General features: G+C 35.8%; 1 protein-coding gene across 2 annotated transcripts in view; it reads left to right on the top strand.

Annotated features, from left to right (window-relative positions):
* ahrr.L (aryl-hydrocarbon receptor repressor L homeolog) overlaps positions 1–24,431 on the top strand; it is a 180,490-nt gene that overhangs the window by 62,524 nt on the left and 93,535 nt on the right.

Genomic DNA, 24,431 nt, shown 5'->3' with positions numbered 1-24,431 from the left:
TTTATGTAATAAAGAATACACTGCCATCTGGTGATAACTGGCAGGCAGCTTTAAGAAAGATACCTTTATCACACATAACAATAAACTTGCCCAAAAAACTGAGTAATACAGTATTTGTGTATACATATGTATAATACTTATTTTCATCTGTACAGTAAAAACATTCCACCGCCCTTTACAAAGATTACACTTCATTAACAACATTTATTCAGCGGTATGATTTGCACAAAGAAATTAAAATAATTTTTGTAACTGAATACTGCTGAAAGACTGTATTAGTAATTGCCTTGCCATTAATATTTTCTATTGCAGTGAATTGTTACACTGTTATAATAAACACTCTGGAAACATAAATTGAAATTTCCTTAGACTTCAATTAAATCTGGAAATGTATAATCTTTGTTGTCTGTTACTCAAAGGCTAAAAGGAATACTGTAATCAGAATAAAATGTGTCAGACATGTGCATAATATTAAGTAAAGCAGTGCCCTTTTGAAAAAAACAAGTTGTTTAGATTTGCTGCTGGAAAAGCAATTGCCACTTGGTAGAATCCATTTTCTGGTACTCATTTGACTATTTCTATTTATGCCTTGGAAAATAACAGAAAGTCTGTTTTGCTTTATGGCAGGGATTGTAGATACTTGTAGGGCACTGGCAATTCAAAGCACAGTGCGCAGTAGCAGGAGTGGTTCAAATTGTCACTCCATTCTCTTTAAATTTAGGGGGTTATTTATTAAGGTTTGTGTTGTTTTCCAGGAAAATTCGAGTTTTTGAGGGGTTTTTTTGTCAAAACTCACATAGAATTATTCGAGTTTTTTTAAAGATTTTTTAGATTTATTATACTCCAACCCTGGAAATAGCTGAAATCTGAAAATACACCAGCTAAAACCTGTCATGGTCATGTAGGAATCAATGGCAGAGGTCCCTTGAATCGTTTGAAGATGTTAATAGCCTTCACGATGTTCAGGTTTTTTAGGAGGGTTTTGCCTGAAAACTCAATCAATTCAAGCAATTTGAGGGTTTAATTTGAGTTTTCGGGTTTCACAACTCGAATCGAAATCAAAATCAAGTTTTTTCCATTCGAGTTTTTTCTTAAATAAGAAACCATTCGAGTTCATTTGCGTTATTTTAAAGTATAAAAACATCTAACATTCAACCTTTGATAAATTACCCCCTTAATGTCCTGGACATGAGTGGTTGACTAAAATTTTATATATTTATTGCACTGAAGCACAGCAGTTAGTATTTTTTAATTAGCTGATTGAAAAATGCATGGAAATGCGATTAACTGTGAGAATGAAAGAAATAAAGATGCCAAGCTAAAACTAAGAAAGTTATAAATCTTGTTTTACTCTAAAGTTATTTGTGCATTGTTACTAAACAATTTATAGGCAATGTCCATATTTTAGTTGTGTGACTTTCTTTTGTGTGCATAAAAAACCTCAGAGGGTACATGGCATCTGAGAACTCTTTGAATAAGTAAAAAACTTCTTGTTGGCTCTTACAGTTAGGGGCCTATTTATAATACTGTGTGAAACAATTAACTTCAGTAAACAGTGTAAAAAATGGTGTAAAATATTTGTTATTTTGTGTTTTGTTGTCCATGAGTAAAATTCAAGCATCAAGTAAGTTCTGGAGAATTCGCTGAGAAATAAATGTGTATATAAAACTTCAATGAATGGAACCCATATTTGCCCATTGCATTTTCAAGTGGCTGCTTACTTTTATGAAGGATTTTTACAGAGAGGTCCGGCTGCTAAAATCGATAAAGAACTTGATAAAACACAATTTTTTTACACAGAAATGCCTGGAGATGTGTGGTGTATTTGGTTGCTGTTTTTTTACACAGTGTAATAAATAGATCACTAGGGAGATGAATTATATTAAAATTTGGAAAAAAAAAGAATTAAAAAAAAGAATTAAAAAAGTGCATTCAGATTGATGGTAGCATCATTTTTTGCACAGAAGAAGTTGAATCGCAAAGTATATCATAAGTGTGCACAAAGGGAAACTGTTTACTCAAGGCAAAATTGCATGGAGGGTAGTTTCACTGCATTAGAACACAGGAGTTAAGTGAGTGATTCTATCTATGGGGACTTACGTAAAGGAGCACAGACAAAGCACGGATTATAGGCATGAGCACATTTAAGGGGTTATTTACTAAAACTCTAGTTTATCTCGACCAAAATTGAACTTAATAGTCAATCATTTTCCATTTCTCAAAAACGTTGAGACAAAATCTAGTGTCAATTCGGATCATATGATTGACACTTGGAAAACTCATCTCTCTCAAATTGCCACTGCAAAAACTCGACTTTGTCGGAATATCAGATGAAAACCCTGACTTTATCGGATTTTCCAGCGCAGATCACAATGGAGTATTTTCAGATTTTTAGCAGCTTTGGAGTATAATAAATCCCCTTTAAAAACTCAACCAGATAAATTTGAGGTTTAATTAATGGGCCCCTTACAAATGGTAATGTATTCGGCACACTTAACAGATCACATGCATATTTTCTAGTACAACTATTGTTGAAAAGAAATGCCGGTTTGCTTTTCAGATTAATTCCTATAATCTTTGTACAAATAGGTGTGTGGTTTTTAGGAAAATATGTTTTCTTTACTTATCCACAAGAGTATTTGTTTTCCCAGCTGACTTTTTCAGTAGTGCCATGCAATCTTGCTTCTAGCAACTATTTCCCAATTTGCTTAAAAAAATTGTAAAAAATAATGTGTAGCTTTTTTGTCTCAGAAAAACAAAATTAGCATCACTGGTGCAAAGCCATTTAATCAGTGCTATGTGAGAAGTGCTGATTGTATCTCTAGCCCACTACAAATAATTTCACTTGGGATTATGCACTAGGTACTGAATTTAGAGTCTTCAGAGGATTAAAGGAATTGCTTAGTATAAAAATAGGTAGGCTGTGCAAAATAAAAAAAAATCAATATAGTTAGCCAAAAATTTAATCTACAAAGGCTGGAGTGACTGGATGTCTAACATAATAGCCAGAACACTACTTCACGCATTGCAGCTCCCTTGGTTTCCACTGATTGGTAACTAGGCAGTAACCAATCAGTGACTTCAGGGGAGGCCACATGGGTCATAACTGTTTGCTTTTGAGTCTGCATACTAAGGATCTATTGCAAATCTTACAAACCATTTTGTTTTACTTTTCTGGCTTTATCATCGTTTCATATTACATATTTTTCGATAAAAATTTGTGAAACCACTAGAAAATTTGGTAATCCACAAAATGTTGCCAAAATGCATTGGCGTCAAGGGAAAACCGAAATTACATTGCAGTTAAGGTATTTTTGTAGGCGTCAGTCTGGATGGCGTACCAGGTTTTGCACGGGCTTCCTGCTGCCAGACAGCAATGTAATACCTCTGATGTGCCGATCTTGACACAGAGATGCCACACATGTCAGTTTTAATGTAGATAGGTAAGAAATCACTGGCACTCAAAGGGCAGGTGCAAGCAGGGACAATCCCTTGCATTTATTAGCAGAAAATGCAATGTTTCGGGGTCAGGCCCCTTTATCAAGCATATGCTGTGCTGCCTCAGAGATCACCTGAGCAGAAATACTGCAACTCTACGGGACAGATTTATCAAGGGTCGAATTACGAATTTGAAAAACTTTGAAATTCGAATTCAAAAAGACCAACCGAAATATATTAAAAAAATCAAATTTTTTTGGGCCGAATACGTTAATTTTCAATCTAATAGAGCAGTTTTCGATTGAATTAGAATCAAAGTAATAGTGCATTAGATCGAATTCGATTTGAAGTTTTTCCAAAAAAAACCTTTGATTTTTCAAAGTCCACCAATTGATTCCAAGTAGGTTCTAGGCGGTCCTCCATAGGCTAAAACAGTTATTCGGCAGGTTTTAGATGGCGAATGGTCATGATAAATTTCAAAATTAGAATTTTCTAATTTTTTTCAAATTCGAATCGATGGACTATTCCCTAGTCGAAGTACACAAAAATTAGCTCAAAACTCAAATTTTTTAAATTTGAATTTTCACTTCGACCTTGGATAAATCTGCCCCTAACTGTAACAGGAAGAAGTGTTGGAGCAAAAGACAGAACTCTGTCTGTTAATTTCCTCATGTGACCTAACAAGTATAAGTTTGTTTGGTATGTTTGTGTGCACCGTGAATCATACAATCCCATGGGGCTGCCCTTATTTTTTAAAATGGCAGTTTTCTATTGATGATTACCCAATGGCACATACTACTAAAAAAGTATTTCATCATGAAAATAGTTTATTTACATGATACATGGTTTTACATATGAGCTGTTTTCTGCAATTTATTTTTATAAAAACCTACATTGTTTGAGGGGTATAATTTTCCTTTAACTCTCTCACTTAACCAAATGAACTTAAGTAGAAAGCAAATGTAACCATTTAAAAAGGAGAGTGGACCCACTGCTGTGATGTTTATATTCACGTCTCTAACTATGCCAAACTTATCTTGGCATATAGTACTCACCTATGTAAGCATGCAAGAAAGATGGAATTGTCCAAAAAATCAAATATTGTTTTTCAAATTGTTCAGGATAATTTTCCATTAGTACTTTTTTTATTAGGATCTTTCAGTGTCGGACTGGGACACCAGGGGCCCACCAAGTAATCTTAGACCAGGGGCCCACTCTCAATACTATTATTCTTCCTCTCCTCCCTCAACCTCTACTCTCTAGTCTCTTTTCTTTACATACTATAATCAATTATTCCATCTATTTAGCCTCTTTGTTCTCAAAGAAATAGGGAATGGCCATAAAATAAGCCAAATATCCAGCAGCATGAGGGCCCACTGACACCTGGGCCCACCGGGACTTTTCCTGGTATCCCGGTGGGCCAGTCTTACACTGGGATCTTTTAATAAATGTCAAGACATTCGTGGTTTTAGAGAAAGTGAGTTTAGTCATGGATTCAAAATCTCTAAAATCACTAAAATTCGACCTTTGATAAATAGGCCTCAATGTCTACAAAAAAATAATGAAACATTAAATAAACCCAATAAGACTGTGTTGACCCATTAAGGATTAATTATATTTTGATTAGGATCAAGTACAAACTAGTGTTTTATTATTACAGAGAATATTTTTTTAAATTTTAATTATTTGATTAAAATTGAGTTTATGGGAGATGTCCTTCCTGGAATGCAGATAATGGATAATGGGTTTCTGAATTACAGATTCTGCACCTACAGTATATAGCAAAACTATAGAATTATCCTAATACTTGGGTGGATCCTCAGAACTTACTTTGGTACACATGGTATGCTGTCTTAAATGTATAAATGTACAGTAGGTGTGTAATATACTCTCCAGCTGGCTAATTTCAGGGGGTTATGCCAACCATGTAAGCAAAATAGCCCAGCTGCAAGAATCACAATTCAACAACACTAGGGCATTCTGTTTTAAGATTGTTTTTTGCTGTATACCTGCTATAGTGTGTTTGCTGAATCACATGTTCTCATTCATGTGAGTGAGTAATAATCTCTCAGCCATTGAATACAACAAAAATCTATTCTACAGTATGAATATACAAAATTCTGTTTTGTCTCTAATGCAAATGAGCACTGAGTCATAAAACACATGCTTTAATTACTGCACTATTATTTTTGTGTTGGTTGAAAATATATATTTAAAACAAGCAGCAACATAACTGGAGGCCTATAAGGCCCTGGTGCAAATTTGTGCAGGAGCCCTCTCCTTGCTGGCCAGACAAATATATGCACCAATCACCCCCACTTTATTAATCTTATGCCCCATATTCACGCTCAATTTAAATTTGTGGGATTTATCTTTGATCCTTTGCATGATTTTTTTAATTCTCAAGTGGCCTACGTGCCTTGGAATCTCTAAATCTTTGCCCCTGAAAAATACAAAAGGGCCCATTTGGCACAAATGCCAAAATATTTTAGTTGCACTTTCACTCAAACAACAGGACAAACCAGATTGTCTTTTTTTTTTTTTCTATCATCTTTTTGTAGGTATTATTTTTTGTTCAAACCATATATGTTAAGAAATGAGAACTCTAACCGCTTCCAATTAATGCTGCATGTATATTTTAGCTTATTAATACAGGGAGTCACATACACCCAACTTACATACAACTCATATTTACAAACAGAGGCTATTACAGTAATGTACTGTGGTTTACTTGGACTTTATTAGCATTTAGGTTTAATAAACCGCCTGCCCCAATCCTTTGGCATGTGTTGTCTACACATGCCTCTAAATATGCACAGTAAGGTAAAAAGAAATACTATGTCAAGACAAACATCAGGAACATTCCCTCTTTAGATATTTTCATGAATCCAAGTTGGGGTTGCCATATTGCTTGCAGAGGACTGAGGCATTCTCTGTAAAACTCTGTGAGGCCCTGCTGGTGACAAAAAATGATTTGGCTCTTCTTTTAACATTTACCTTTGAATACATTTTTCTGTACTTTTTTTACACATTTCTCGCAAGAAAAATAAGAAAAATAGCGGTGGTCTTTATACATTGCTGTTATAAAAGCATTGTAAAGTAAAGCATTGTAGTTTGTAAAACAATTTTAGTTTTTCTGCATAACAAACAAGAGAACAAGAACTTGGAGACTTGAGGTAAAAACTATTTGTAAACCCTTTGTAAGAAATTTCAGTATCTCAATAGATACATTTAATTAACATATTTTTTACCTTTTTTAATTTTTTTATTTTCTTTTGAGTTTTCAATAAGCTTTATTGTAAACTTCCAACAATACAAAGCCTGAAATGCATTTAGAATTCTAGTTAACATGAAATATTAAAATACTAGCTTGTACATTTCATATATATTCATATAGAAGACATGTTTGTCACCTGACAAGATCCAAATAAGCGTAAATTATGATATACTAGTCATGTTATGTTTCTACCCTCTACAGCAGAGGCTTATGTATTGTGGGGATTAAAGTAGGGGTGTGGTTGGGGAAGAAAATTAGAATAGAAAGGGTAGATAGATAGGTGCAGTGGGGTGTCGGCAGAAAATTTTGTAAACTGATCTGGGTTAGAGGTTGACATTTCTGTAATTTTATTGAACCAGTCTTTAATGGCGGGGACATATGTAGTTTTCCAGTGCAATGGTATTAATAGTTTTGCCGCATTCAGTAGCTGGGGTTCTAGGCCAGAGTTAAAAGTTGCTACCGGTTGTGGGTTATGGAATAACAGTACTTGTAGAGGGTCCGCCGGTATGGTGACCCCATAGATTTGACTAGAAAGTAAGCTACCTCTTCCCAAAAAGGTCTCAGAAGGTTGCAGGTCCAGAAGATATGGAACAAGGTGCCTTTTTCTCTATTACAGCGCCAGCAAATGCCGTTTGAGGTTTTATATATATGTTGTATCTTAGAAGGCCTGTAGTACCACCTTGTTACTATCTTATAGTTTAGTTCTTATATTCGGCAGCATCTCGAACTTTTGAGTAATTTAGAAAGCATATTTTCAATCTGTATCTCTTCTAGCTGAATATTTAGGTCTCGGGGCCAACTATTGATAAATAATATTGACTCCCATCTGGTTGGTAATTGAAGTACTTTGTATAGGAAAGAGATTACATGCTTTGATGGGTCTTGTAATGTGCAGGCTATTTCAAATTTGGTAAGGTCGCATCTGAGTGAACCATCTGTTTGAATTGTGTCGAATTTTATAGTTTTTCTTTGGGTATGAGTGATTTATTCTCCATAAAGTGAAAGAGCTGAAGGTTCCCCTCTATTACACAATCCTGCAAACTATTGTGCTGTAGTCCAGGGGGAAAGGCAGGGTTATTAATCAGGTGTATAAAGGGCGATGGGTATGTTGTGAGTGAGTATTTTGTACGGCATTTATCCCATATCATCATGGTGTTAGATAGTAGAGGGTGGTCTGGGTGTTTCAATCCCCTATATATATGGTCTACCTCCAGGGTAAATGCAGGAGGTAGGAGTATGCAGATTGCTGTTCGATTTCTACCCCTAGTTTTATATTTGTGTATTTGATTTTTTATATTACTTGTTTCAAATTAATTTCAGCCCAGTTTGAGGTGTCTTTGGTGATTTGAATGCCTAAGTAATAAATGTTTTTGGAGTCCATTTATATGGGAATCCCGTAGATATGGTACGGATCACTTCATCTGGGATTGAGACATTTAAGGCTATTGACTTGGAAAAATGTATCTTACTAAGGTTTCCATACATATGAAACTCTTGGTTAAGTACTGGGATGGATGTTACGGGATTGGTTAAAAAGAACAATAAGTCATCCGCGTATGCTTCTATTTTATGTTATGTGTCTCGAACGGGAATGCCAGATATGTGTGGGTTTAATCTGATGTGGCATAACAGTGGCTCTAGGGCTAATATGAATAAAGTGTGAGATAAAGGGCATCCCTGTCTTGTGCCATTACAGATATCAAAAGAGTCTGATAGTAGTCCATTTAATTTTAGGCGAGCTGAGGGGTTATTGTATAATGACGATATACATTTTAGCATTTTGGTTCCTAATCCTAAGTGTGCAAAACAGGTAAACACTAATGCCAATTGACCCTGTCAAATGCTTTTTCTGCATCCATAGACCATTAATGGCATGTTCTCAGTTTAATGTTTTTTAGCCCAGAATTGCAAGTTCACTAGTTTATTTGTGTTGTCTCTGCCTTCCTGTCCTGGAGTAAACCCCACTTGTTCTGGGTGTATTAGGTTGGGGAGAGATGTCTGAATTCTGTGAGACAATTTTAGCCAGCAATTTTATGTCAGTATTTATTAGTGAGATGGGTCGGTAGTTGCCTGGATCTATAGCATCTTTGCTTGGCTTCTGAGTTAGTGTGATATGTGCCTCTAGTGAAGGTTTGTCAAAGGATTTGTCTGAAGAAATGCTATTGAATGCTGAACACATAAATGGTAGCAGTTTTTCTTTTGTGAAGCCTCTGGGCCTGGGCTTTTACCTGAGGCTGTATCTTGGAGGGCTGTTTCTAGTTCTCCTATAGAGATTTCTTCCTCTAACTTTTCCGGCATATCCGTGGGGATATGTTTTAAGTTAGCTGAAGTTAGGTATGTTTTGATGTTATCTTGAAGGGAGAGCAAAAATGTTGAGATCGGGTCAGGCAATTGATATAGGGAAATATAGAACTCCAGGAATGTTGAGGCTATTTTATCTAAAAAGGGGTTCAATTGAGCCTTGCTTATTGCATATTGAGGGGATAAAGTTCTTGGATTGTGAAGATTTTAAAACTCTAGCTAATTATTTCCCGCATTTGTTGCCATGTTCATAGAAATGGTGTTTTGACCTTGTTTTATTTTTTGTTATTGCTCTGTGTCTCATTGGGCTGATACATTAAAACCCAATTGGTCTGTTCTTTTGAAGTAATGGAAAATGCCTCAGCCATGGCATACAGTATGGTATCTCTCACTTGTGTATAGATGCAAGTATATTTGAGCTTTCCTTTGCAATTAACCCTCCTGAGTGAGAGAGCGATACATTTTCATACTTTAAAATACAGCCACAAGCACGGTAAATTGTTTCAATTTTAAAATGTAGCACTTAGTTTAACTCTTTTAACAGAACAGAACATCCAGCAGTTTTGATTTACAATGTGTGTAGTATAGAGTTATTTCTGCAGCTTAAAAAAAAGCAAATCAAGGTAAATCCAGTTATTACAGTAGTTTCACTGTATCAGTGGGTTAGTACAGGGTAAATCCCCCACGTAGTTCCTCAGTAGTGACCAGTTAGTGCAGGGTAAATCCCATTTTAGCTTTCACTGTACAGAGCACTTATCTTGTTCTTTTTATCAGGAGAAAATTCCCTTATGCATTATAATAGAGATTCAGTCAAAAGCAAAGTAGGGGGCAAAACACTACTCACACACAAAGCTTATTGCCTGTACTGTTTATAATACATTTAGTTGGGGAATGCAGACAAACTAATTAATATTACTGCCTTCTGTTGTAATTGATTAAAATGCTTTTTTAATTTTTCCTAACTGTATTACTGTATGCAGTTCTCACTGTCCCCACCCGTAACTCTTTTACTCCCATCCCCCTCAGTTTTTTTCTTCTTTTGAAGCCAAATTTGTATTTTAAAAAATTAAGTTCCGGATAGCTGATACAATATATAATGAGGAATTAGATTCCATTACACACAGGCTTAACCTTCACCAAGTGCATTCAGAGCTTGCCAGCAGTCATCAATATTTAACAGCTGTTGTTATTATGAAATTCCTCGTCGGGTAATATGGCTTGGTTGCTTGCACGCAATGGTTTGAACTGGTGCCAGGGCTAATGTCAGGCATAAGAAAAGATTGACAGAGGGCTGGGTTTGCGTGACAGTGAGGGTTTGGTCAGCCAGCAGTCTGTTCTCCCTCTGGTGTTGCTTTCTAAATGGGATTTCACTGTTTCTAAAGAAGGCCAGTGTTTGTTAAAAAAAAAAAAAAGAATGAGAAAGAAAAGGGAAAAAAAGAAGGGGCTGGACTATAACAGTGCTAACATGGCTCAGTGCCAGCTCCCGCCCACGTATAGAGAAGATAGCTGTGCTCTGATCACGCGAACATGTCTGGGAGGAGGGGGGAGAGGGAGGAAAAAGGGAGGAGGTGACTGGAGATGGGGGAGTGAGAGGGTGAAGATGTACAGTAAATTGCATGTGGGGATACTGTAAAAGCAACAGCGTGCTGATGGAAATGAGATTGAACCGTCTGTGCTGCCTTGTTATGTATGGGAATAACATTAAATAAGATCTTTTAAAAGGGAAATGTGATCTTTTTTTTTTGCCCCTCTGGGACAGATAAGGTTAAGGTAAATGACTGCATGAGTGGAACTGCCATTTATAAAGCAGCGTTTACAACACAATGCAACAATTACTAAAATGTATTAAAGGTATCAGTGATTTATAAAAGTACCTTTATCAGAGTTCATTTGAGTGCCCGAGTATTACGGCTGGCAAATAAGTGGTACTTTTATGTATAAGGATCAGTAATCATGGGCATGCCACAGTAGTATTATTATTCTTATTTTTATTATAAATAAGCATTTACAGTATATAGCCACATTTTCTGCAGCATTGTAAAATGTTAGGGGTTGCACAAGACATACAGACTACTTTCTGCTGTCCCTCTTACTATATGGCACTTACGCTCATATCTTTTGTGTACTTTGTATACATTTATTGTATTTATTATGTTACTTGTTCTCCCTGTGTGTGCTTTTATATATCATAGTTTTAAATCATGTAGAGTGCTGCAGGTCCCTACTGCACTTTACAAATAAAGTTATACATACATTCATATAGGAGGAAAAGGGGCCTTGAACAATAGAGCTTACAGTATAAAGTATTGTAGGATTTTATGCAAATATTTTAGATGTAATGTTTAGATATAAAATATGCATAATGTTTTTACACTTCAGGGAAAGACAAAAGCACTGCCACACTAAAGGGGGTCATATACATCTAAGTGAAATGCCAATGCCAATGTTTTTTTCTCTCATAGGGCATGTTTTATCCCCCCAAGAACTTCAATATAAAGGGGAACTAAAATTAAATGAAAATATAATATAAGCTTCATCATACTGTTATAATAAACTTTCTAAATACAATCAAATAAAAAAATAAGCATTGTTTCTGAAATAATAAAGTTTAACTACACTCTTAGCATCTGTTTTTCTTGATGCTGTCTTCATGCAGGAGTTGGGTGTCAGTCATTCATTGACAGTTAGATCCAATATATAATATATAATATAGGCTTCCTTTCCTAGTAGATTAATTAGAGATCCCTTAAATAACTGATTCCAGTTATTCCAGTTATTCCAAAATCTAACAAAATAACTGCCTTTTGCACAAATCCTGCATGTAGAGAGACTTGATGTCTGGTGATTTTAGAGTGAGCTCTAATACCTCTTCTAGGCAAAATGAGCCCCCCTATAAGATATATTGGATCATTCATCTGACACCCAACTCCTGAATGAAGACAGAATGAGGAGAAACAGATGCTGAGAGAGGGATATTGAAGATAAACTTGATTATTTCAGAAACCATGCAGAATTTTTAATTGATTGTATTTAGAAAGTTTCGTATTTCACTGTGCTGAAGCTTATATTAATTTTATATTTCTGAAAAGTTCCTCTTTAAAGAGTGTTAAATGCTTGCATCTATCTATCTACAAGTGTACCAGAACTGTAATTGCATTTGTAATCCCCAGTGGTTCCACCTAAGCCCTCTCCAATTCCATGCCATCTAACTCTTCTAACACATCTAATCCCCAACAGTAGGGATGGGCGAATTTGAGCCATTTCGTTTTGCCAAAAATTCGCCACCAGCGATCTGACGCCGATGTCCATTAAAGTGTATGGGCATCAAAAACCATTTTGTCGCCCGGCGAAATTTTTTTGACGCGCGGCAAAACATTTTTGAGGCATGCCACCATATAAGTCTATGGGCGTCATTTCCACAGCGAAACAAGGCGAAAAAATTCGCCCATCCCTACCCAACAGTTCTCTAACCCTGCCTATACACCCAATCTCCACCAGATCTGGCCTTTCTATGTCACAGCTCTGTTCCTTCTACATTGCAGCCCCTCCCAACTAGCTTCATCCACTCTCTTACATGTTTGCCCAGCTCCTTTTCCGTGCAGGCTGATATTGTCACAGGCAAATGGTGGCTACCATACACTTGGGTAAGAGGTATGTATTGGACATCCTATGGGCCTGCACCAACTTGCCCCTCATGAATGACACACAGGATATGTGGTCAGCTGTGGTCCCTAAAATGATAGATGCAAGCCATGCCAGGCTTATGTAGGCGCTAATATTTGCATAAATTAGCACCTGACAGCAGTGGGAGCAAAAAACTGGGAACCATATAATTTGTGGAAAGAAGATGGCAGTTTGCCTCCTTTAGTTAATCAGCCCTTTTGTCTGTTTAAATATAGTTTTTCAAGTTTATACATATGCTAATATTTTAGGCAACTCGATTATGTGTTATAACACAGGATAATTTCATGCATTATTAAAAAACTAAGAATCTGTGACATATTGTAATGGCTAATGTTTTAAGGGACAATGTGACCTATTGTGTGATGGGAGTATTATACTGTAAACTAGCATATTAGCATTTGGATCAGTGGAATCATCCTTGAATTCACTAGTGACGTAATGTCACCTGCAAACTGAAAGTGGTAAAGGAAAAGGTAGAATGATTACTTACTTACTTTTGGGCAAAACATCTTTTAGACATGTGGTTATCTTTATTTTATATGGAAAAAAGCTCCATACAAAGTATGTAATATTTTCTTAATCCATAACTCTTCAAACACAATAATACTTTGTGGCTTCTTCGTACTTTATCTTTAACTCATAAACTTTTGATTGTTGTAAGGTATAGTTTGAAGCAGCATCTCAATTAAGAACTTAGTGCTTGGTGAAAAGTGCAACATTTTGAAGAAACTTGCTAAGTCTATTGACACAAAGTGGCTGTTTTTTTCACATAGTTAACCAAAAATAGAGACTTTATTCAAATACATTCTATTTTCTGTTTGTTGTGACCGTTTTTCATTTTCTTAAGCAGCTCTTGGAGGGGTCACCAACTCTGTAAACTGCTATAAATTGATATTAATATGATACATTTCTTATCTTTGGCCAGCCATTGATCACTATTGATACAATAGTTGCTAATATTACACAGATTCTGCTGAAAAATGTACCAACCAATTTACTGTAGCTAATTGTAAAAGTTTATAATCTGATTACTGAGCTGCCAGACTAAAAACACAGGCGCATGAAACTTTAATATTAAACAATCAAAAATAAAACTTGCAAAGGAATTGAAAAAATCAGTCTGTATTCCTGGTGAACTATCTGAAAACAGCTGAAATAAAAAAAGTGTTTGCAACACCCCTGTAAAATATAAATATAATTTAAGAAGGTTATATTTTGATCCAGGGACTAGTCCGATTGCCATTTTGGAGTCAGGAAGGAATTTTTCCCCCTCTGAGGCAAATTGGAGAGGCTTCAGATGGTTTTTTTTGCCTTCCTCTGGATCAACTGGCAGATAGGTAGTTAAAAAAAAAAAAAGTTGAACTTGATGGACATGTGTCTTTTTTCAACCTTACTTACTATGTTACTATGTTACAGTGTAGCAGTGGAAATATGGGGTTCAAATGCAACCCCTTCATTCATATGCCTGTTTGTGGGATCCATGAGTGTCTGCAGCATTTTTTTGTAATAGCAGGGCCCCCGTGTATCTGCCTGCGAAAGCAGTGCACCAAATAAAGTTACAGGTATTTTTATTAAACCATTATGCTTTCTAGACTGATGCATAATTTTTGAAAGTGAAAAAAACATTTGTAAGGCACAATCTAGGCTAATTTACTGTTTATCTATACTTGTGACATGGGGCCAAACTTTTATTGACATTGCACCCTCTGGTTCACCCACACTAAAGCACCATTGAGAGATCCCATAAAATGATGTCAGCATAGGTATTCACTGTACTAAGCACAATTCAGCAGGAACAGTCCTCTAAGTTTGTTCATCGTATGTACAGAGAGATCCCATAATAAGTTTGTTCATAGTCTGTACAGAGATCCCATAAAGCTATAGCAGCATAGGTATTCCCCTGTACTAAGCACAATGGTCACAGAACCCCTCAGTGACTTCTAATATCCTTATCATTTACAGTAGGGGGTACATTATCCCTTATAATACTTGAGTGATACTCAGAGTTCCCTGTATAACTCAGCCTGCAGCCTTGTGCCTTTATATGGTCACAGAACAACACCTTAGTGACTTCTAATATCCGTATCATTTACAGTAGGGGGTACATTATCCCTTATAATACATGAGTGATACTCAGAGTTCCCTGTATAACTCAGCCTGCAGCCATGTGCCTTTATATGGTCACAGAACAACCCCTCAGTGACTTCTAATATCCTTATCATTTACAGAAGGGGGTACATTATCCCTTATAATACATGAGTGATACTCAAGAGTTCCCTGTATAACTCAGCCTTGTGCCTTTATATGGTCACAGAACTCCTCAGTGACTTCTAATATCCTTATCATTTACAGAAGGGGGTACATATCCCGTCATTATAATACAGTCAAACCTCAATTGTACATGTCCTTTTTACGTGTAACTTTTACATTAACTGTTGTTGCTATTTTTTAATGACTCATTTGTGTATTTAGGCCCTCTCCTTTTCATATTTCAATCTCTTATTCAAATTAGTGCATGGTTGCTAGCAACCAGAAACTGCAAACTGGAGAGCTGCTGAATAAAAAGCTAAATAAGTCAAAAACCACAAATAAAATAAAATGAAAACCAACTGCAAATAGTCTCAGAATATCCCTCTCTACATAATACTAAAAGTTAACTCCTAGATGAACAATCCCTTTAGGGGGGTGGCCCAGTTGTAAATGTCTGTACCTGGGCCCTTAGGGGTCTAGTTACACCACTGGCCTCGTACTAAGGGAGCAAGGACACTTTAAATTTCCTGCAGCACAGTTTAAGTCCCTAATCTTGTCTAAAATCAGGATGTACACTTCAGATGTAGGAAGTAAAATTATAAATATGAATAATGAAATTCCTGTGAGATGCACAGTTTGTAATGATTTACAAGCCTGTGCGAAAACTCAAGGTCAGTAAAAGTAACAAAGTTCATAAGTTGTATATGTGTATTTTAATAATATATATATATATATATATGTATATATATATATATATATATATATATATATATGTATATATATATGTGTGTATATCTATCTATCTCTATATATATATATATATATATATATATAGAGATAGATAGATAGATAGATAGATAGATAGATAGATAGATAGATAGATAGATAGATAGATGATAGATAGATAGATAGATATTTGTTTGACAATAATGATTTATCAAGGCAAAAGTCAGTGGTTATATTTGTATATTATTGCAGCTATAATTAACATAAAGCCATTTAGTGACCCAGTACCTGCATAATTACAAACAAGTAGAAGGGTTAAAAAGGTAATTTTCTTGCAAAATATATTTGCTGCTCTATGTTAAATGGGTTTTAGATAGGATCTACCATACCATCTATGATTAATTCATGGTGTACAGTACTGTATTCATTAATGCTATAGAATGCTATAGAAATAAAAATATACATGCGTAATACATAAAATCAGATTTGTTGGCTGACTAAGAAGTCTTCTTAGGCTCAAGTAATTTAAAACCTGTGAACAGCCATTTTAGTGGAATCATATTTACTCATAACCCTAGCAGTGTTGGTTAGGTGAAATCCAGTTTTTTCAATTTTACAAAAGCTCCTGCAATCATTATTTGAATAGATTTTAACATCCACTTCAAAGGACATGTTACTGTTTTTTTAACAATACAAGTATACATCAGAGCCCATTAGTTTAAGTCAAACATCATCAAACCATTAAATAAATTAGTTATTGTAGTGTTTTTGGGTGGAACGGCATATATAACACATATAAAACATGGTAAATTGCAAGCAACAGTGTTTTTCACTTTGCCCTCCTTTAGTAAAAGAACCCTTTAAGTCAGTACAATAGAATTGCTTTAGCTGAGTAATGATGAGCTGTACAGTATGTGAGAGCTACACTACATCCTGTTAGAAGAGCTGTTCATGTACCTGGCTTTATACAATAGTTGTCAGTTTCTTCATGCTGCTTCATTTGCAAGGAAAAGATCTGCCTAATCAAACCTATAAGCTTGTGGAATAAAATGAATAATCAACTGAGGCCTATTTACTGTCAGTCTCTTATATGGTGTTGGTAATGATATCTCCAAATTCAGTTTACGTTGCACCGACGGATATCTACTTTTACTAATCTGTATTCAGTTTAGAACTTCGCCTTTTTAAGGAATACATTATGGGGCCTATTTATCATGCTGTTTAAAACATTGGAGACAAACATCACTGGTGATGTTGCCCATAACAAAGAAAATCAGATATTTGCTTTTGTTTTCTAACTTTTTGATGACTGTTGAAATCTAATTGCTTATTAGTTCTATGGGCAACATCATCTGTGATGTTTTTCTCGAATGTTTTACACAGCACGATAATTAGGACTCCACATGTGCTATGACCCTAGAATCCCTATGTGGCAGGGCTGATTACTTATGAAGTTGAAAAAATTCTATAGATTAAACAGGGTTCTAAGCATGCAATAAGCTCCTCACGTGCTACTTAATACTACTTTATAGCTGCAGCATGCATCTGAAGAATATTTTGACCCCAGTAACAAGGTTGCTGAAATACCGAACTGGAGAGCTGCTGAATAAAAAGCAAAATAACTCAAAAACCACAAATAAAATTGAAAACAAATTGTACATTTTATCCGAATATCACTCTCTAATAAGTGAAGTTCAAACAAGAACAACAAAGTTAATGGGTTCAAGGGTAAGAAAGGTCTCAATTGTAAAGCAAGACTGGCCAAGTTATTATTATTTACTCTGTAATATAGGCCCCCTACAAGGAGTTATATTAACTGTATTTAAGGGGTATTTGCAATATATCACTTCATGTTAGAAGGGATGGATGCCCTTTTATAGATAGTGATATTACTGAAATTAGCTCTTAGTTTATCTAGGGACTGCTTGTTTGTCTAATTGTCTAACATGGACATCAGGACCCAACTATGGCAGTGCTGCCTACCTAAACCTTGTACCTAAGAGTAACTGCCAATCTCCACCCATGATTCATAGCCCTCAACTTTAACAACCACATAACCAAGTAAAAAAGTGTGGAGTCCCTATCTCCAATACCCATGATGCCCTGCTCTACTGTAGGCAACAGGTCATTGCATGACATAATTTTTTGCTCTCAATGCACCGTGTTGAGTTTCACCTGCCACTCACATGTGTAACTCTGCATGATCCCTTAATCCACTGTAATGATTAGCACCTATCTGTACATCTGCCAGGTTCAAGCACAATGTGTATTGCTGACTGATGTTTGCAATTTTGCATGCACCATGTTTATTATCATCTCAGCTGTGTAAAGTCATCTTTTATATATATAAAAACACCACCTTGTGTACTGTGCTCAAATAAAATATCACGTGTTCTAGAAACAAGCTCTGGTTAGAGGCAATTTAGTATGGCCAGGATTGTATATTAGCTTTCGTACTATATTTTGTTGCTGCTCCTGTATCTGGAAGTTGGCCCTTGCTGACTAAAAGTTGGCTCTAGCCCTGACCACTTCAAAGATGTTGAAAAGAAGATGAAAAATCAATAGCAGTGGGCTCTCAAAACCAGTGAAAGATTGTTACAAATATTTGGAAACTTTGATATAAAGATTCTTGCATCAGATACCAAATAAGTGAAGATTAGGAAACTGCAGAAGCATTAGTGCAACTTCGGCATATGATGTATTTTCACACAGTTACACTTGATTCGTATCAAATTATAACTCCATTTTTATTGTTTCTTGCCCTGCCCACCATTCTGTATTCATTTACCTATCTTCCCTATCACAGAATTGTATTTCCTTGACACAACAATTTTTGTCAGCACCATTTTAGGCAGTACAGTATACTTAACAATCGGTAGAAATTACATGATGGCCAAGCCACTTCCAATTGACAGCACTGCCAAAGGAATATTTTCTTAAAAGCCTTTATTCAATTATGGCTTCTGACCCAGCACCAGCAACGCTTCAAACCAACATCAGTTTATCAAGCTTGATACAAGACTGTTGTTGGTCTGAAACATTGCTGGTGCTGGGTCAGAAGCCATAATTTAATAAAAGCTTTTAAGAAGATAAAGCTTGGCACGTTGTCAAGCCTATGTGGTGTGGAAACATATAGTAATGCTGACAGTGCCTCAGTAGAGAAGAGGAAGTAGTTTGTTATTAAATGCCCAGGGGTACAATATGGGGTTGTTTTTTCCTGGAGCATTTATTAAATGTGCATTGCTCTACTACCACAATTTGTATGCACTAGCAGTGAGAGCCATAGCCATATTTTATATTAGAGGGAGTTGAACCACATTCAGTTGTTAAAAGTGTTGCTCCACCTTGAAACAGAGAATGCCATCAATAAGAAACTAAAACTCAAAAAGCGCTATATATCTTATTTATTTAAACATGCTATATATTCTATGTATTAATTCTTTAAAAACTAAAGAAAGAAAAGAGAGACAATTATTTAAAGGAGCTTAGCTATACAATAAATGCACAAACTAAATACATATCATGCCCTCATATATATGTATACTGTATGTAAGGTCTTTTAAACGATACAACAGCAAAAAGAGTTACAACTTTTAATATGGTAGTTTTCTTTGAATGGATGAATCATTCAGTAAGAATAATTGTAACATAATGTTCACTGAATAGTCAATGAATACCAACAACATATTCCCATGCATGGCTATCTTTACAAACCATCCATAAGGAGTGGCTCTTTGTATAAGTACACTGATATTACAGGCTCTGATACAGAACTAAACTAAAGTCTAGATTCACTGTCAAGATACAGTACTTTATTTGTGTTTTTTAGAAAGACACAAATTTGGATAAACTTCACTTTGCATTTATTTTTACTTAAGAAAACAAGTATGTTTTCACTGTAGCTCGTTAATTTGAGGAATGGTTCACAGTTCAAACCATCACATCTGATTTACTTTTTTCATTTTAAACAAACTTTATTAATTTTGTCTGCCAAATACACTTAGGTCACACCAACTTTCTTTGGCCCAGATATAGTAAGCTGAATGCTATATTAAACCAAGTGTCAAAATTCTGAGTTGTCTGCAATGGAGCAAAATGAAATCACCAGTTATGGATAGAATTTAATTTTTTAATACAAAATAAAACACTTTATGTTATAGTTTAAAGGGACATCATAAATTAATTTTACTCTGTGGATTTCTAATGGAAATATTAAAAGGTGAACATATATTTACTTTTGCTGAATTGTTCTATGCTTGCCTAAGCTGACATTCTATTCCAGGATTCAGTCCACACGTTTGCCTATCTGTTCACATTATTATTATTATTATTATTAGCATATATTTATAAAACACATATAGCCAATATTATAAGATTCCAGATGGATATGTAGTGTAACAGCCCAGGGGCATATAATTGAGGACAGCCTATTGAGATCATAAATTTAACTCACTATAATAGGAGGAACTGTTTTCTTATAGCCTGTACAAAGAGATGAAAAATATGCATGTATAAATATTTTCCAATACAACTAAACACAATTAAGGTTAGACTGGCCACTTTAAATTGACCTGAAATAGATTTTTATAGAATCACATTTTTCAAAATGATATCATCTAAAAATGAAATCTGTGAAAACTCAGACCTTTGGAAGTATGACCTTTTCAATTTGGTTGCTTTTGGTTATTAGTACAGGAAATTATTATGAAGTACATGTAATCAATGATGAATTAATTATTCTGTCAGGAAGGAATTTTCCCCCTCTGATGCAAATTGGAGAGGCTTCAAATGTTTTTTTTTCTTTTTTGCCTTCCTCTGGATCAACTAGCAGTTAGGCAGGTTATATACAGGCTTAAAGGATTCTGTCATGATTTTTATGGTGTCGTTTTTATTTCTAAATTACACTGTTTAAACTGCAAATAATTCACTCTACCATATAAAATGTAATTCCTGAACCAATGTGTATTTTTTTAGTTGTACTATTTGTGTGTAGGCAGCCATCTCAGGTCATTTGCCTGGTCATGTGCTTTCAGAAAAAGTCAGTGCTGCACTACGTAACTGTATTCTGACAGGCTATTGTTTCTCTTACTCAATGTAACTGAAGGTATAGTATGTTTTCCCATGACAGTATCCCTTTAAGGTTGAACTTGATGGACGTGTCTATTTTCAAAATAACTTACAATGTCAGGGCAGATTTACTAAAGGGTGAAGTGGCAAACGTTGGCGACAATTCGCCTGTGTTACCGCCCGCAGGGACTTTGCCGATTTACTAATGGGCGCAGGCGTCACTTCGCTAGCGAAGGAGATAGACGCTAGTGGTGAATCACACTCTATCGCCAGGTGACTTTTCGCTCTGGAGAATGGACGTTACTCCGCTAATTCACTAAAATGCGGATTTTACTGAACGTTACCTCTTTGCCAGACTCACCTTCGCCAGCTCCTCAATCTTCAGTTATTTACATCATATTTTGTGAGTGGAAAAACCTTTTTCAGTGTGATAGGCTGCAAAAGTCCTAAAAAAATTTTTTTTGTGTAACCGGTTTCCCCCATACATTTTTTAACATATGGAACATTATTTTACAGTGGGCTTATGTGTAGGGCATTAAAACAACTCTATTGACTTTATTAAGGTTCCCTGGACATGTCTAGTTATCAGTGTCAATGTAATGTATTAGATGCAACATGTAACAGAAAGAGGTCAATTCAACTTTAAATTTCCCAAATTTGCAAATTAGCCTGAGCGCGAGACCTCTAACGAATTTGCACTAGGCAGAATTGAACGCTAGTGCATCTTTGTTTTGATTTGCTCGCATTGCCGAAGTAACGCTAGTGAAAATTTACCTGCATCTGTCGGCTAGGATGAAACTTCGACTTTTAGTAAATTAGCATTGTTCCAGGGAATTTTTAGCCTGGTGAAGTGTTGCGATGGGTGCAAAGCCGTCGCTGGCGAATTTTCGCTGTTTAGTAAATTTAACCCTTTGACTGCTAAATAAGTTTGATGTTGACAAAACCACAATGGCGTGTATTACAATCCATGCCACATCAACTTAAATTAACATAGTATTACTGTACCTGTTGAAACAATAAGTATAAAAGTCATAGTAATTCTTCAAGCCACGGTTCATGACCATGTATTCAAAATTTACATCATTTCATAAATAAAGCAAATATTTTCAATATAAAAATGAGCATAATATAAAAAAACATTTTAGTCATATTTGATAGTGCTAGTGTAATAATGCTACATATTATTACCTTTTTAAAAGTGTATTTAATTATTTTATTACCATTTAAAAGGGTATTATTTGCTAACAATGGTAACAAAATGAGCTTTTCTTACTGTGGACACAAATGTTATAGGACTAGCACAGGAAATTGTGATGTACAGGTATAATTGGAATAATCTAAGGCAATGTTAGTCTAAAACACCTGTATTTCCCAAACCCATGTGTACAAAGAAGTAGTAAAAGCAGTGTCGGACTGGCCCACAGGGATACCAGGAAAACTCCGGGTGGGCCCAGGTGTCAGTGGGCCCTCCTGCTTCAAAACATTTGATATATTTCATAGTCATTACCTATTTCTATGAGAACAAAGAGACTAAATAGATTGAATAATAGATTATAGCATGTAAGAAAAGAGACTAGCAGAATAGAGGTTGATCGAGGAGAGGAATTATAATAGTACTGAGAGTGGGCCCCTGATCTAAGGACTTTTAGTGGGCCCCTGGTCTAAGGTTTGTGGGTGGGCCCCTGGTGTCCCAGTCCGACACTGAGTAAAAGAAATACATTGATTGATTGAAAACACGTCTCATGGGGTACAGACAAGCGGGTGGCAACCGGGAAACAATTGAAGCTTCTGATGAAGTGACGTATTAGTCACAAAACGCATCAAGCTACTCTCCCTGCCCACGTGTATACATGGTTTTAACTTGGGTCAATAAAGATGAATTTTTATCCTACATTTGGTTCCGCTCTGGATGAATTGTTTCCCGGTTGCCACACGCTTTGTCTGTACCCCATGAGACGTGTTGTTTATTACCGCTCCAGACCGGCACTTCTCTTCGACGACCGGTAGTCACTTCTGCCTATCCGTAACGGCGTTCCACTTGTTGCGTTGCACGCATTGATTGATTGAAAAGCAGTTTAAATGTGCAAATGTCACATGTAGGAATTTAAGCATACCTCCCAACTGTCCCTCCAGGACAGGCCTGATTTTGACAGCTCAACCCACAGTCCCAGGTTTCTTACTGAAATGTCCCAAATTTCTGTTTTAATCTACTGCACTGACGCCAGAAAAAGATACAAAGTTACCGAAACTTAATTAAAATAAGAGGCTTTTTGGCAGAGAGCTCAGAACATTCAGCAACTTCACTTAGATACTTTTGTAACAGTTTAAGATAAGGTTTAAGATAAGCAAAGATACAATTCTAACTATTTAAGATACAGGTAACCAGGTCTCTTAGGGAAACTGATACTTGTACGGGGGAATGTAATAAAAGTCGGTAACGGAAAAACTATTCACAATGCGAAAAGTTATGCCTTTGCGCGGACAAATTTTGCCTTGCGTGAATTTAATATAGCTTATGCGAACCTGGAAACTATTTAGCCACCACTTCTGAAAGTGGAAGACCGTTTGCGAATTTTATAGTTTGCGCCAATGCGCAATAAATGTAATAAAACTTCTTACTGAAAAATTGTTATGTTTGCTCCAAAAGGTTACGACACCTCCAAGCACTTCTTAAAAGTGCGCAATTAAAATTCACATTGCGCAATAAAAATTCACAATGTAATAACAGTTTAAGGAACAATATTTCATTGCGAGATGTGGATTTTTATTCTTATTGGTGCGAATTGTTTTGCTCTTTATGACTTTTATTACATTTCCCCTGTTTTTTCTTGAAGAGATTGAGAGGATTCCTTATGGAGGAATTCAGGGATTAATATTGTGCTTTCCAAGATGTTACAGTTTTTCCTTGAATGAGGAACAAATGGGGGTCTTATTATGCAGTGACCCATAGCATTAAAGTGCAAAGTAACGATATTTTACAATTCCCCACACAGTGTGCAAAAAGGGCTAAAATCTAAAATTTGTGTGGGGCATTTGAAGAATGGTCTTAGTGCTCTTATGGGGAATGTAATAAAAGTTGCAAAGAGCAAAACAGTTTGCACAGATAAGAATAAAATTTTGCATTTCGCAATGTAATACTCTTCCTTAAACTGTTATTGCATTGCGAATTTTGAATTTTCATTCCACTTTGCCCACTTTTAAGAAGTGCTTGAAGGTGTCGTAACATAACATCATTTTCATTAAGAAGTTTTATTACATTCACTGTGCACTGGCGTAAACTATAAAATTCACAAACCTTCTTCCACTGTCAGTAGTGGTCGCTGAACAGTTTCCGGGTTCGCAAATGCTATATTAAATTCATAGGCATAACTTTTCGCAAATATTTTTCCATTACCAACTTTTATTACACTCCCCAATTAATGCTGTAGGGCAGTACTGTCCAACTTCTGTGGTACAGAGGGCCAGAATTTTTCTGGGCTACATGATGAAGGGCCTATAATGGAAGCCAGTGTTAGCCAATCCTTGTTTTCAAACTACACTCACTTTAAACCACACCCATGTTACTACAAGACCATGTCCACATTAATTATGGTAGCACACCAAAAAAAACAGTTGGTGTGAGATATCACTCATCACTCATGTGAATTTTTTAATATTAAAACATACCCTTAAATCCATATGCCTCCTC

This window comes from Xenopus laevis, chromosome 6L (assembly GCF_017654675.1).
Source record: "Xenopus laevis strain J_2021 chromosome 6L, Xenopus_laevis_v10.1, whole genome shotgun sequence".
In the NCBI taxonomy this organism is placed as follows: Eukaryota; Metazoa; Chordata; class Amphibia; order Anura; family Pipidae; genus Xenopus; species Xenopus laevis.
The sequence above is the reverse complement of the archived record's forward strand: the minus strand, read 5'-3'. Positions and strand labels throughout refer to the sequence as shown.